A 16,047-nucleotide genomic window follows, 5' to 3' on the forward strand; every position below is an offset into this window, starting at 1 on the left:
ACTTTGCCTCTCTGGTTTGGTGTTGGGTGGTAAGGCCTAGTTTTCAGCCACCCAAGGGCAGCAGTCAATAACATCCTGTGCTGCTGGTTGTGTAAGCAGGAATGTAAAAACAGCATGAAGAAGCATGGAAGAAAAAAACAGCAGCAAGGTCTTAACTTAAAAGTAGTCAAGGATTTTGAAATATTCTTAAGCATCCCCTGAAAAAGGCAAATCTGTTTTTTTTTTCTTTAATAATACGAAAATGGCATAAAAGAATCACAATAGACCAATATTCAATGCAATGTACTTCACAGTCCAATTTCAGTGAACTGCTTGCACGCAAAAAAAAAAAGCCTCAATTTTCCCAGAGGTCTGTGCAGTCCACATTTTCCTGGCGTGGTAGTGGCAAGGCCTCAGCGACCCCCAGATCACCTTTGTGTTTGCTGGCTGCTTGTTTGAACAGCAGCCAGCGGACAGCTCCTCCCTGTTTACCCTACTCAATATTTCATGGAGAATGAACACTCGCAGAATGAGGGATCGCGTTAATATTGCTGTTAAAATTAAGCGATAATTAAAATTTGTTAGTTTAAAAGCCATCGCAGTCTATAAAAGTTTGATTACTGGAAAATTAGGTGCATTAAGTTTTTATGGGTTGGCCTGTGCTATCGCTTGGGAACGATTTTTATGCACTTGTCATGGGCATATGGTGCAGAATTGTGTGTGTACGTGTGTGTGTGTGTGTCTGTTTGTAGGGGTGTGAGGGAGGCATGTTGCTTCTCTGAAAAGCTGACACAGTTTAATGCTAAAATCTCCACCCCTTGTGGTCTTACTCAACATTAGTTAAAGCCCAGTAATACCAATGCTTGAGAGGCACTGCCGTGACAAAATGCCAATTATAAATTTAAGCCGGTGTCTTCAAGCAGAGCGGTCAGAGGTCGTGCACGCTGTAGCCACTTTATGGGTATCAGTGCTGTTACATCAGCGCTCCTATAGAGGCTGTGTGTTGTTGTTGGTCACTCTAACATCCAGCTCCTTGTCGCAGGGTGCAGCGGGGTCCTATCGGCTCCTATTACTAATAATAATTATAGTTACGAGTCGACAGCTCGTCCAAGAGTTGGAAGCCACTCGTCATGTCAGAGCAGCGTGACCTTGACTTGCTGAATTAATCTGCAGCAGTAGTTCATCTTCTCATAACAACACCTACCTCATCTGGGTAGTGCAGCGCCGAGAGTCCCTCCAACTTTTTAAGTTTTCCTTTCCCTAAGAATGATGTCACCCACTGCTGAAGCCCAAGTGACATTACTCAACCAGACAAGAACAGAGAATGTGCACAGTTCACCTTCGTATTCATTTCACATCCTGTGGCAAAAAACCAGGCAGTTATTCAGTGACACAATTGTGCGGCTAACTGTTGACAGCGGTGGACATTATGCACAGTGGGACAGTGGAAAAACTGGGCTGTTGCCAGCCTGTTTTTCTTCTCTATTGAAACATCAGACTGTCATAGCAGAAACGGATGTTGCCAGGCATCACTAATGAACCAATTAATCAATGAATTAGCTGAGCAGCGATTAAATTAATGTAAGCTGGACGGGCAAGCGGCAGTCGTGGATATATCCTGGGGAAGGTGATTAACACACACACACACAGAACAGGCAGCGATCAACAAGGCCACTATTAAGTTGGACAACTTCCTGAACTTTTCTCTTTTCAGCTAAATATGGAACTGCTTAATTCATTTTATTTTTTATGCGGACTCGAGAATTATTATATTTCCCCTTGTGACTGCACGCTGATGCTATTATGCTGTGAAACATTTTTCAGAAGACATTGCCATTTGTGCTTCAATGTATCATTTGTGTGTTGCTTTTATCTCTTTTTCTGCCTCCCTATAACATGTTCTAAAGGCTAAGCCACACTTGCCAGTACGTCACAGTTAAGCTTAATAATACGTGAATCTCTAAAATCTTTGTCAGATTGTCAGATAGATCAGACTAGTTAAATGATAAAGAGATTCTCAGGTCCTTACTTGTCAGACCTTTTTTGCTAATCTAAATGCTTAAACAATTGCTCATGTTTGCATTTTACTACAGATACTTGTGTACCCTGAAAAAATACCTGTTCCAAACTCACTGATATAAGGCCTTAATGTACAATAGACTTGATGCAGTTTTGCACCCTGTCGTATGCCCGTGTGAGCTGTATGTAGATGTTGGGCATCTTATGAGGCATAGCGTGTACCTGTTTATAAAAGATAGGCAAATTCTGAGTCTTAAGAGTAGTGAACACTAGGCAAAGCGTCTCAATCCTTAAATCTTTTTTGGCATGGCAAAGTGACCCTTCATTTGTTTATATTTTGTTTCCAAGGAGCCAGACTTTCTTGTAATTATTTTAAAATGATCTTGAGCAACAGTTTTCCAGGCTTTCCGATGGTCTTTCAAAGTTTGGACATTGGCTGCTTTTTCACTTATTTCAGCCCTGTCCTTATACATGACAACTTTAAGGATAATGACATTTTTTTTATTAAGTCATTTAACACTAAAATATGAATAAAAAACAACAAAACAAAATACCTAATGCAAGAGATGATCCAGTGTCGTTTCTACACACAACAAACAACTTAGCAAAGAAAGTGAAAGAAATTAAATTGTATGATTAGGCGCTTTGTTCGTTGCAGACTGTCGCAAAAATACATGATTTGTTCCAATTTCTTTAGCTGAATCTATGACAAATGCCAACGCTAACAAAGTCTGACAAAATAGTATTTTTGGACCAACAAGGTGATTCCCAAACAACTATTACCCAGCAACTTGGCATATATCAACATAGTATGCAGTGCGTCCTTAAAATAACTTGAAGAAACAGTCTCAATGGAAGGGTGGCTGTCAAGAAGCTATTTTGAAGGAAGGAAACGAGGAGAAAAAGCTGATGTGTGCCTAATTACACAAGAGCTGGACTGAAATCAGTGGAAACTGGTCTCAAGGAGTGATGAAACACTCCATCGTCCTTTTGGTTCAAATTGTCATAAGTTTGAAGCAAAAGGATAAGTACAGAGGAGATCAGGGAGGGTACAACAGTGAGTGTCTACAGGCATTTGTAAAACACGGTGGAGGCTCTGTAATGGTTGATTTAAAAAAAAAAAAAAAGATGAAATTATGAACAGAAAAAGAAAAGCAAAAGCTTTCAAACTTTGATGCACCATGCAGTACCATCTGGAAAGCATCTGATTGGCAGCGGCTCCATTCCTCTGCATAATAATGATATTAAACACACCGCTAACGCAGTAAAGGCATACATGGAAAGAAAAACACACAATCGAACACTGTCAGTCATGGACTGGCCTCCCCGGAACCTGGACCTCAACATTATTGCAGCAGTGTGTGATTATATTTACCAAACAGAACAAAAGTCAGCCAACATCTAGAGAAGAACTTTGAATCTCCTTCAAAAACTATTCCCAAAGACTTTTTTAAGAAAATACAAGAAAGCTTTCCTAAAAGAGTTAAGGTGTTTTGAAGAATAAAGGTGGTCATACCAAGTATTGACTTTAAAGCATATTAGAACTCTATAAACTGTTCTTGCCTTATATGCTATATTTCAATGAATTGCTGTATCTAGTTCCACATTTTTCTGGCAAAATATAAAAAGATTAAGACTGTTATAGAATACTGTTTTGTTTTTGTTGTGTGTGTGTGTTTTTTTGTTTTTTTTTAAGGATGTTTTTTCGCCATCAAAATTAGCATCCCAGTTACTAATAGATGCATCTGGGTACCTGAGTTTTACTTCATTGTCCTACTATTGTCTGGTTTAAAAGACCAGGATGGGGAAGGCCAAATTCCCAAACTTGCTTCAAGGCAGTAGTCCACATAACAGCAGTCAATGTTATAGCGACAATGTCCATCTTTTATTTACAGTCTCTATAAAAACTCCATATACTTGGTTTTGTGTCGGCTGTTGTCCAGCACTGTACAGCATCAACTCCCAGTGTTCAAAGTCTCAACCCTCAACCCCTCCCACCCACACACACACACACACACACACATTTTAGCTGAGCTCAGAATGGGGGGAGATCAGTGTTTGGGGAGGGGGAGAATCTCCCTTGATTACGTGACATCCTCCGGAAGACCGCTGAAGTTGTTTCCTCCATTACTTAGAGAGGGGAAAAAAAAGAGGCCTTTTCACTATTGAGACTGTCACTCTCAATTTAGGCTAACGGTAAGCATGCACAAGGCCTCCTGGATACCCCCCACCTCACCTGCTCTCACACACCTCCCACTGCCCCCAAACACACACACGCACGGACACACACCAAACGCCACCCCATCCTCCCCTCCCCCTGCAGCAGGTCGCTGTGGTGACAGTTTGATTAGATCATCAATCGTGGCCGTTAACAACGGTTTTCCTGAGCACCTGGACCGGCAGGTCACAGCTGGCTCTGAGCTACCGCTGTCCCCCTGACCCAGCACTCTGCATGTGTGTGTGTTTGTAAGTCTGCTTGCAGATACAAAATTGCACATGCACTTTGTGTCTGTGCCGTACGTCCCCGAATGGGAGCCCATTTGCAGGGTAAACATGGTCATTTTTGTGCACGTGTTCCCGTTTGAATGTTCAGTTCAGACAATGCAAAAACACAAAAATGCGTTTTCCAGTCTAACAGAAAACAACAGCAAGAGTTTTATTCTTGGCTGTGAGGTGCCATGTAAAACATAAGATTAGAAAAAACAAAATAAATGTTTCTACACGCAGAGGGACTGCTGTAAGAATAAAAATTAGAGGACTGTGGTAATATAGCACACAGTAAAAACCAAAACAAAAAAACAGTACACATCTGTATCGGAGTTCTTTACTAGATACTTCCCAGAGTGCATTGTTCTCTGTGTTTGCAGATACACAGATACCAAGATGTAGCAGTTATGGCTATTCATCTGTAACACCACACACACTCTTTACCATAGCTGCGACGCAGTGTACTTACAAGCACACACAGACATAAATTCACCTGCTTCCCTGCGTTGTCTTCAGCGGCTCTATCGGGTTCCTCATCGTTCTGGTAAAGCAGTTAAATTTATGGGCTAACAATAATGGGACAAAGTGTGTGTCTCATTGCGATTCCTCAGGTATTCCATGATTAGATAAACGTCCCTGGTCTTTTCATAAAGCTTGTTTATGGCAGCGTGGCACCATATGCTACTGCTTCTACCCACCCACCCAACCATCTCTCTCTCTGTTTAATTCTCTCCCTTTTTCTTTGTCCCTCTCTCTGTTTCTCTCTACGCTTCAAATACTGCCCTACACTGCCTCTACCAGATGCACGCTAGTCATTATTCTGTGCCGGAGTCTTGGTGGAGAAGCTAAAGTTGCGAATTAACATGTAGGAGTCATTACAAAATGATGATATCCATCTGCACTGTTCATAGGTGCTACTTAGTAAATTGTCTAGGCTGTAGTGGCACAATGTTAACGATATTCTCTGTTTGCGTCTTTTTTGTTAGGAAGGTGCTCAGATTTAAGTTGTTCTAATATTTTGGCCTGTGTGGTTGCGCTCATACGACAGGGCAGAGTCACTGAAGTATGTTTTAATTGTGTTCTAATATTCAAATGATTTCCAAATGCTTTGACTATGCAAACGCAGGCAAAGCAGCAGAAGTTTGGCCTCGTAATTAATTCTCAAAAGCAGCATACCACCCTGTGTGTGTGTTTGTGTGTGTGTTTTAAGGGATAGAAAAAAATATTCTGCAAAGACGAGTCAGAGAAACAATTAACTTCTCCAGCCAGGACATGGCAGTAAACACGCGATTGTTCACTTATTGTCTTGTTTGGTTCAGTTGTGTAAGAAGACACAGAGACGCTGAGTTTGTATGCCGTAGACTTTTGTTGTAGTTATTAATGGTCATTTCACATTAACCTCACTCTGCTAATATACTCGACAATGGCCCAAATCACCTGAGCAGCGAGGACGATCGAGGCGGCCCTGTCCCCCTTGTCCAGCCAATGCTATTGCAGCTACACTGCTATCCCCCCTACCCAATGACCAAGATTAATGAAACCTCCGCCGTTTTTAATTAGCATGGCCGCAGTCATCAATTACGTCTGCCCCACCCCAAATACAAATATTGTTATATTTGGGGGGGAAATTCTTGATTTATTTCATTGTGGTGGCCGAAGGAGTGAGATGAATGGCCTCCCATCATGGTCATTTGCAGAGATGAGGAGGAGGAGAAAAGGAAGCGAGAGCGGAGTGGTAGTGGTGGGGGGTTGTAATGTCGCACATACAGTATGGTAGAGGACGTGGACACGGCAGGGCCAGGGTAAAGCCAACTCTGTAGGGAGAGTGCAGTCCAGGTCTCAGTCCCTTAAAGCAACCTCAACTGTTTACAACCTTAATTAGACTTTCTGTGAACCCAAAGTGGTGTGATGTCAGTTATTCTGGAGCCAAAACGAGTAACAGGTAGTTTTACCAATCATAGTACTACTTAACATTTGCAACAGTAATGAATGAGTCACAAAAAATTGTGTACATTATTTTCCTTAAATAAAAAATTGTTGCAGGATCAAAGTTAATTGTGGTCTACTTAAAAAAGATTTTTCTTTTTTAACAAATAATAAAAATACTGCAGTACAGTTGAACAAATAAGTTAATTGAAAAAAGAGCAGCAGTGTATTATTCTAATAATTGAGACTAAGCTGTATAGTGTTAATCTGGACTAAAGAGTCTGCTGTCATACATGGAAATGACTCAGGATGTTCATTTAAACCGTATACGTGAGCTGTTACAGTTCCAACATGTCCCCCAAACTGAGTACATTTGGCACTCACATATGCCAGACTCTGACTTTCATCATTGTTATTTTTTTTATGTTTTTTTTATACAGTGTTTCATCTACTACAGTACTAACTACTCAGTATTAATCTCAAAAGCCTATCTCATGTAATGCTTAAATACAGTTTGTAAGAACACATTTAAGGGGGCGACATTTTTCTGCAGTTGGTTTTGATTTGTTTTTTATAGCTGCACTGGCAGACAGGTTAGGCCTCAGTCTTTGTCTTTGCACAGCGTTCCTCCTAACAACTAAGTCCTATTTACTTAGAAGTCCAGATAGATAGCATTTGTAAAATACTGTGCCGTAGCTCTGAATGTGCTCCATCCAGAGCAGTCATAGTGTTAGTGAGTGTAAATCGCACTCGTGTAATTAAACCCTGCACTGTCCAGTCCAGCTTGTTCTGCTTGTTCTGATATGATGCAGAAATGAAAGGAGGAAATAGTGCAGACGTCGTATTTGGCTGTTTATTTATTTTATTTTATTTTTTTAGGGGTTTCATGTCTTTGCTGGCTCTTTCTCAAGCTAGTCTAGTTTAACTCAAGTCTAGACTTGTTTTTCTTATATTAGCCTTCTTGTATAAATTGAGTTAGGAAGAATAATAAACTCCCCCAAAATCACTTATTCGGGAAAAAAAGGGAAAAATAAAAGAGTGGTTCATGAACGATTAGCCTGGCGCAGCTCCTTTCTGCAGTTTCTCACATTTGCTAAAATCTGACTTCAATGTGTAGTAATAATAGTGGGAGTATGCTGCTTTATGACTTGAAGATGTACTCTGCTCCTTTCTGTGGTTTGGGAGTTTGGGTGTTTGCGCTGCGGTGAGCCACCAGCTATTTCACTTCTGCTGGCCACACACACACACACGCGCGCACACACACACACACACAGATTTTATACCCTTACTGTCGTGGCCATCGCCTGCCCACTGACTCAAGAGAGAACGGTGGGAAACATCTTGAATATTTTATGAAGCTCGGGAACCCCACCTCTGTCTTCCCCACCCAGCAAGCCATGGCTGCTGTGTCCAGCAGCGCGCGCACACACCAGCAGAAAACAGAAATAATGTTTTAAATGCAATCATTGTCAGGCCCAAACAATGTCATTTATCAAGGGAGCATTTGGGACTGTATAATAAGTTTCACATTATTAATACAATTTTTCATCCTCTGTCAAGCCTATCTGATTTATGGCACGCATGTGATCTAAGGTGATCATTGAATTACAATTCCAGTAATAAGAGGGAGAATGGACCTGGTCTTTTACTTCTGCCCACTGGAGCACAACCCCCACCCCTCTACCCCCGTTACACACACAAACACACACACACACACACACACACAGACAATCCTAGATAAACACCCTCCAGTTGCAACATACTGCAATTATGCACAACATGCAACGCGGTCACATCAGTCGTATTTGTGTGTAACTTCCACGTTTCGTGGCACGGGGCAAATTTGCTAAATATTTGAAAGTTAAGCAAATATCCCTGCTTCCTAATTTCAGTAAGGAAAAGGTGGGAAGACGGGGAAGAGAAAACCAAAAAATGAATGAACCTATGCCTGTTAATTAGATAAGGGACAAAGCTCATTATTTTAAAATTATATTGGGGCTGGAGAGTAAATATGAGCGGCCCGTTAAGGGCTCAGTAATGGGACGGGGATGCGAGTCGTTACAAAGCCGAATGATTTACAGCTAGATGCTCTTTGATGTATAGACTGTACCTTTTATTAAGTGGCTGTCGTTACGGTCACTGGCTCAGTCATTTCCCTTTGTGTCTAATCAAAATCCATATCCAGACACTCCACCATCCTGGCCGCTCCAGATGGGAAAGAAAAAAGTAGTACGGAATATCAGCGTTCCTTCCCCACAGCCAAATCCTCTCCTGCTTCCTCCGCCTGAGCTTTTGCATTCAGCAAATTTGAGCCGGGATTCTTATGATCTGGATAATGCAATCGAACAAACAACAACAGCAAATAAACAAATGGAAATGTGAAATTCTTTTGAGGTAATTAAATAATAAAGACAGACTCCTATCATAACGTTTTGGATCCAGTTTGAACAAGTATTTGCGCTATTAGCAGTCTTACTCGGGCTTTATCAGATTAGCTGGTTGTCGAGGGCCCGCTGATCGGCGTCATACATCATCCTGTTTGATTTCTGTTTAGAGCAAATTTGGGAAAGCTGCTAATTGGATTGTGGGAGTCTAGCCCCGGTTAAAGATGGTAAACAGTGGAGCAGGCTTGTCCCCCCAACTCTCAGCCCCACAGGCTTCCAAAACGCCAGCCCTCCTCAGGATCGCCACAATTTATGACACATTTTCCCCGTATTCTTAAAAGATAATTAGGTTTATCACCCATTTCTTTCCCCTCTCAGCCCCTCCCTCTGCTTCCCTTTTGTGTACCTGAGAGAACACAATCGCAGCATAAAAACATAAATATTTCTGCAGCACAGCAGCGCTGGCAGGTGAGCCTAATGAAATTCTAGGAGTGTAATTTGATTTACGAGGTGCTAATGCGGCCTGATATTAGAGAGAAAAAGCTCTGATATGGCTGCCTTGTGCTGTATTTAAGGCCTATCAGAAGCCTGATAAAGAGTATCCTGTCCTCAGCACAGCGGCTGAGTTATTGTTGCAGATATTCATATTGATAGTAATTCTTCCCGACGCAATTTAGTGCCGGCAATATATAAATATGGAGATAATAGTTAATTTTGGTGGCTGCTCAGATTGCAACACTTTAAATTCAAGACTCGCCCCAAAAAAAAAAACAAACAACTTTGAGCTGCGAAGCATCTGGACGCTTTTTAAAGTGCCGTTTAAAGGATGGGTGGCGGGGCTGGGAAGAGGCCTTTGACCGAACAGCGTCACACAAATCAAACTTTCAGTACTTTTCAGCGGCTGCTAATTTCAGCAGGAAGCTTTTCGGAGCTCTTGATTTGCAGTTCTTTTACTTGAAACATTGTGATTAATAGTCTGAAAAAAAAATCCCTGTTAAGCTTTTAAGTTAACTGCATCTGGAAGCAAGATGTCAGGCCAGTGTGTGCGTACACATGCGGGTGGGGGCATTTTTGTTCATTTTATTAAGCTTTGTGGTGTTGCATTGTTTTACCCCAAAACAAAATAAATTGTAATTTAAGTTTGTGCGCGTGGCTAGGCTGTGCGCATGCTCGCGTTTACCCTTTGTGCGTTTTAAAAGTGTGTTTGTGGCTACTGAGCTATGGCTCATAATAAAAATAGGCAATAACACGGCCACCACAGAGGGACCTGGCCTTTGCGCCTCCGCTTGCTTCCCTCTCCCCTCCATGCCACCTCGTTGTAGTCATGGCCTCTCCCCATCCTCTAAGTTATGGTCTGAATAACATCGCAACAATATTAAGATAACATTTCCTGATTGTTTGTCAGGCAGCAGGCTCCTTCACCCCGCTTTCATCACGTCCACCGTGTTCATTAAATTGACAATTTGTATTTGCCCTACAGCGGGATAAACAGGAGCTTATCTGATGGGCCTGGTCTTTTATTATTTATTTCATTATCTTTTTTTTTTTCTTTGCCTTCTCCTCCTCCTCTTTCTCTCGGGATTGAAGGTAAACATAAATCAGCAGCTGCATCTCTGTTGTGTGCCGTTGTTTATATTGCAGTCATATGCAGCGGCACTCCTCTCCGAGGAGATTCATCTACAATGCTCTGCAGACACATGTGGCCTCTTCATGGAGGTTTTAGCTGTTGTTTTGTGTGACATGCTGGCTTTACACTCCTGCTGGTCTCAGTGTGATATAACTCAGTAGCTGTTTCACTTTAAAATGCCCTTCTGCGCAGACCTACTCCTAAGAGAGTCTCCTCTTCTTCTTTTTCTTTATTTCTTTCTTCTTCTTTTTTTTCCCACTGCAGTGTTTGTCCTTTTTGTTGCATGCAGCAGGCCAGGGATGGATGCCTTTGTTCATTTGAATGTTAAACTAGCACCATCTAGGAAACGGATTTGAGTACCCACAGACCACATTGACTACAGCGCATTCTCTTAAGCGTTTCTCCTAAGCGCTGTGAGCGATGATGTTGCCCCGCTCAATATCTTAGCCCGGGAACAAGCCTGTCGTCGGTCAACATAGTGCGCGCAAACGAAAAATAACGAAGCCGGCGCCCTTACTTAGGAAACAGTTGTCCCAGGAATTTAATCTTTTTGCCATTTTTTACCCAACACCCCCCCCTCTAATCAGGTTTCAATTGACTGCCATTGAAGGAATAGCTTCTCCTCAGACACATATATAGGTCCGAACCCAGTCAGACACCATTTAAGGCTTACTCAGTCTTCCTCCCAATATCTTGGAGAGCTCAGGGCCAAATGATTTAATCTTCATTCAGCTAATTTAGTCTGGATTTAAGCTGCCGGGTTGTCGAAGTGCAGAGTGATGGAGTCTGAAAACAGGATGAGAGAGAAAAGGGATGGGGGGGATGAGGAAAAAAACGGAAGGATGAAGGGAGGGAAAAGAGCAAGCGAGATAAAGTTAGAGCGATGGAGGGAGAAAGAGAGAGGCAATGGAGGAGGAGGAGGAGGAGGAGGTGGGGGCTGAAGATGATGATCCATCCTGACCCTAGTGAATGCTGTCATGTTCCTCCCTCTAGGTAATCTCTCTCACTCACTCGCTATTTTGCATGTGAAAATGCTCTCCTGACAGTTGCATATCAGATAAATTTTCTCTCTTTTTTCCCTCCCCCCCTCTTTCCCTTCGCCAAATAAACAACAGTCTTCACTTTGAAGTTGTCTGTTTGTGTCAGTTTGGCTTGAGGCGAGAGTCGGCCTCTCTCCCTCTTTCTGTCTTTGTGTTACAGTGTGAGAGCATCGACAGATTATTTCCTCTTATAGCGACCGGCCAACACAGCACGGAAACCAGGGAGAGAAATTTTAGCCATCCAAAAAAACAAAACACAGTCAACATAATTAGTACAGTTGATTTAAAAAATAAGTAAATAGGTAAGTTTGAGGGACGCTTGCAGTCAGGAGGAGCAAAGGTGACACTGCCACTCTCTGCCATGTCTGTTTGTGGGTTAGAGTATTATTTTTTGCATCTTTTAGTCTTAATCATACTAAAATAGTGCTCTTTTTTTAACACTCTGTCATTCAGTTTACATCAACAGCACATGATTACTGTTTATACCAACACATCCTCTGTGAGGTCCCATAAACATGGCACCACCTCACCACTAGGGGGTGATAGTGAGTACATGGTAATGAGTCAGGTCCTCCTTTCTGGGCCTGTTAAGAGGTATAGAGGCTCCTCCTGAGGGATTTCTGTCACAATTAAGGCCAGTGTGGCCTGTGATGTTCTGGCAGTAGCTCTATATGGCTGAACTGACAGCAGGATCACATTACTGTATAGATATGGTAATCAGTGACAGTATAGACACAGTAGCATGCAGTTTGCTGAATAAGGAGGGAGGAGAGTCACCTGCATCTCTGAATAAATCCACACACGGTGTCAATCATGTCGCGTTGGTTTGTGATCAGAAGGGAAAAAGAAAGAGAGCAGGAAAGACATGGGGAGGAGCTGGAGACACGCAAGAGGCTGAAAGGCAGTGATATAACGAGTGGAAGTAGAAGATGCTTCAGATTACAGATGGGTTTTTTGCCTTCTGTGGCCTTAGCTAATCAGTGCTTGACAGTAATGTGAAAATAAAACATGCAAAACAAGATGGGAAAATTCTAATGGGTTTCTCTGTCCCTGTCTCTCTTTTTATATTTGAATGTATTTTCACAGTTAAAACAGTCATCTGTTGGCTTTATCCTTTTCTGTATGTGGTCATTTAAAACCAAGAAGACCAAACAAATAGAGTGCCAAATGGTTTTTCAGATTCAAGAATACTTGTTATCCACTAACAAACCTTTTTTTTTAAAATGCTGGAAATTGTAATGCACAGTTTTTAGACATGATTTTGGCTTTCCATAATTAAGTGAGTGTGATTGAATGATATTGAGAATGCATGCTCAGCCAACAGAAAGCAAAGCAAAAGAAAATCCAAATCAAACACCCCCTAAATCAGCTCCTGATCCTGTGCCTGCATGCGCCAATCACAGCTGCTCCCTCCGCGTTTCCTGGATGTAGTCTGGACGAGTAGCGCCACACTAAAAGACCGATATACAACAAATAACATACCAGAACAGAAAGAAGAGATTGTACCAAGAAGTGGATCAGCATCTTTTTTTATTTTTTCGGGGGAAATACTTGAGATGTGTGAAGTGGTGCTAAGAACAAAGCATAAGCAGAGTGCTGTAGAGTAAATCCAAGTCATTTAACCTCCCAAAAACACACCACAAACTGCAGTATAGTGAGCAAACGAAGGCCAAGAAAAACAATGCAAACGATTGCTGACATCAGTCATTCAGCACCAACCATGGTGGGACATCCCAGCAGGGACAGTGTGATGCTTGGATTCCAGTACAGCGAGGGCAGCATGGTCACTTGTTGTGTAAAAATGAACGCTGTACCCTATTCATTTAATTTTGGCTCAAGTTTTTGACAAAATATATATATATTTTATTTCTCTTCCAAGTGATTAAGTGAATAATCATTAATGTAGTGTAAGTGAATAAAGAGGACCAAGCCTATTTTGATCCAAAGATGACTTTAATACATATTTGCCACTAAGATTAGAACGAAACAAATATAATCTGTACATTAAAATACCTGATTAATGGTTAACATATATTGGAAACGCAAGTGCCGCAATCACAAACAAACCTTATTTACATGAGCTCAGATAGATGGATGGATTATACCATTTAGTTGTGTAATTCCTTTTGGCCTCTGGGTTGCGTATTGCGCTTATATGTGTTTTTGTTTACATAAGAATGTCACCTGAATTCTTGACAAAATAAATGGTAAAATTACGAGCCTGAGTTAAGAGGAAAACAAATATGCTGCGACATGTTTTTGTCATTTCTCGTCAGGCTGGTTTTGTCCACTTGTTTGCTTTGTGTTGAGATTTTTTTGCATGTGCTCCTCTGCACACAAGGACACACTAGTGAACTAGTGAACCAGCTAAGTATTGGAAGATTCCTGTCCAATCGTTTTTTGGAGTTCACAGCTTGAGTGTGGGAAAGTTTTGGTGTTTGAGTCGAAGTAGCGAGAAAAGACCATGATTGTGAACTTCATTTGAAAGTGTTAGCAACTAAAAGTTCCAGTGCAACTACTTGTGTCTGCTCACAAGGGGTCGCAATAGCAGGTAGCTCAGTGTATTTGATTTTATATCAAATACACTGAGGGCATATCCTTAATGCAGTCACTTTAGGTGTACAGTTCTGGCTGTCATCAGAGAAGCTCCACCCACCTGTTCAAACCTTCCATTTGCAAAAGGTAGCCAATCAGAAGAAAGTAGCCTCAAAGCAAGAGAAGCTAAAATAATTAGTTTTGCGTAGTAGATGAACTGAGTTCTGGCATGAGAGAAAAAAGGATTATTTTGAACCATGAATCACATAAAACTGCTCTTCCAATGCACAAGAATAAATAAATGGAGTAGGAAATGAGCATGAAGGGTCCCGGTTAAGGAGTGATAAACGTGGAGGTTTGAAAGCAAAACAGGTCATTTCCTGAAGCCACACACTCTGTGCCCAATAAGTCCTTCTTAAAAGAGTTTCAGAACTCTGTTGGGTTCTGTTGACTCTGAATTGGCACATATTTGTTATTTTTTTTCCCCATATAAAAGGTTTCCAAATATTTTTCATTTCCAAACCTCCATCTTTGCCTTACTTCTTTCTCCCCATATTTGCCTTCCCTGCTCTTTCACACGCATGCATACACAAACACATTCACCAAACCGCTTCTCTTTCTCTCTATCTCTCTTCCCTTCACCGTGGTTCTTTTGCATGGTGCCTGGCTGTTTAGAGGCAGTATGCATATGTATGGGCGAGACGGTGGATCGTGACGGGATCTGACATGCGGGGACAAGATCAAAGCGCTCCATCTGATCCCATAAAAACAGACGCAAACCCTCCTCTCATCCTTACAAAACCCCCACTGATAGTCAACTCTGCCAGCACTGACTCCTCCATCTTCTCTCCTCTCCTCTTCCTTTTCTCTCTTTTTACCTCCATCCCAGCATGCCGCGTTCCCACGTAAAGGCCTGCCTGCCTGCCTGACTTTGCGATTACGCCCTGTGATAAACAATGGCCCGTTTAGCTCATAAAGCAGGAGTGTTGTGCATAATGCTTACAATAAAAGATAGCATCTCTTCACTCATCTTATTTACCTCTCCCGTGGTGGCACAGGCGACGAGCTGTTCTATAAATACCGCAGAGAGGAAGGAAAGGGAAGGAAATGCAGATGCAGACATACATCTGTTGGTCAAATAAAATGCCTGCCAAGTCCGTTGATGAGAACAAGAGGAAAATGGAACTATTTATAAATGCACTTGCACTTACAGCCAGGTGATGAAGGTGCCATTTTAAATCTCCTCCATCCTGTCTGGTAACGTGAGGTTAGTCTGAACCGGTGCAGGTTGACACCCATATCACATTTTGACTCATCTTTATGGAACATATAGATTGATGCAGAAGCCAGGACCCCCCCAACACCATTCCCTTCTCTCCTCTCCTCCACCACCCTAGCTTTAATTCCCTCCTTTCTCCTTTTCCCTGCCTCCCTTTCTTTCTCCTTTGCCCCCCCCCACCACCAACAACAACCCCCTTTCCAGTAAGGAAGATGTATGAGTTTGAATTATTGATTCAGACACATGCTACATGCTGCTCGGAGTCATTATTTGTTCAGGTGAGTGTCATGCTGCTCGCTATGAAACAGATACCACGGGGATTAAGCGACACAATCAGGACTTAAAGACAGCTGCCCTCCCTAAAATAACATGGCCCTCGCTGCAAGACGAATGCTCCCCAAAACCCGACTTCATTTGTTTATGACTCGCACATTAGTCATTCTGCAGCTAAATTATAGCGCGGGGGTAAAGATTAATTCAAGCGCAGGCTTTTTCTATTGTTTTTTTTTTTCTTACTTCTTTGTGTTTTATTCGTGAAGCTTAATAACACAGCAGATGACTATAGGTGCAAACATCCTACACACTGATTTAAAATAAATAAATAATTTTTTTTTAAAAAGACAGAGAGCGAACATGCAGCTTTTGTCGGTCGTAGGCGTGGGTGCGAAAATAGACAGATGTCCAGAGCGAAGACAGAATGACATGCATATTCACATTTTTGCCCTGATTTGCATAACGGGGGCTTTTATAACAAAATACCTCAACAAACGC

General features: G+C 41.9%; 1 protein-coding gene across 3 annotated transcripts in view; it reads left to right on the forward strand.

Annotated features, from left to right (window-relative positions):
- Window positions 1-16,047, forward strand: part of znf407 (zinc finger protein 407) — a 152,610-nt gene that overhangs the window by 75,316 nt on the left and 61,247 nt on the right. The gene's annotated exons all lie outside the window — the stretch shown is intronic.

This window comes from Oreochromis niloticus, linkage group LG11, assembly GCF_001858045.2.
Source record: "Oreochromis niloticus isolate F11D_XX linkage group LG11, O_niloticus_UMD_NMBU, whole genome shotgun sequence".
NCBI lineage: Eukaryota > Metazoa > Chordata > Actinopteri > Cichliformes > Cichlidae > Oreochromis > Oreochromis niloticus.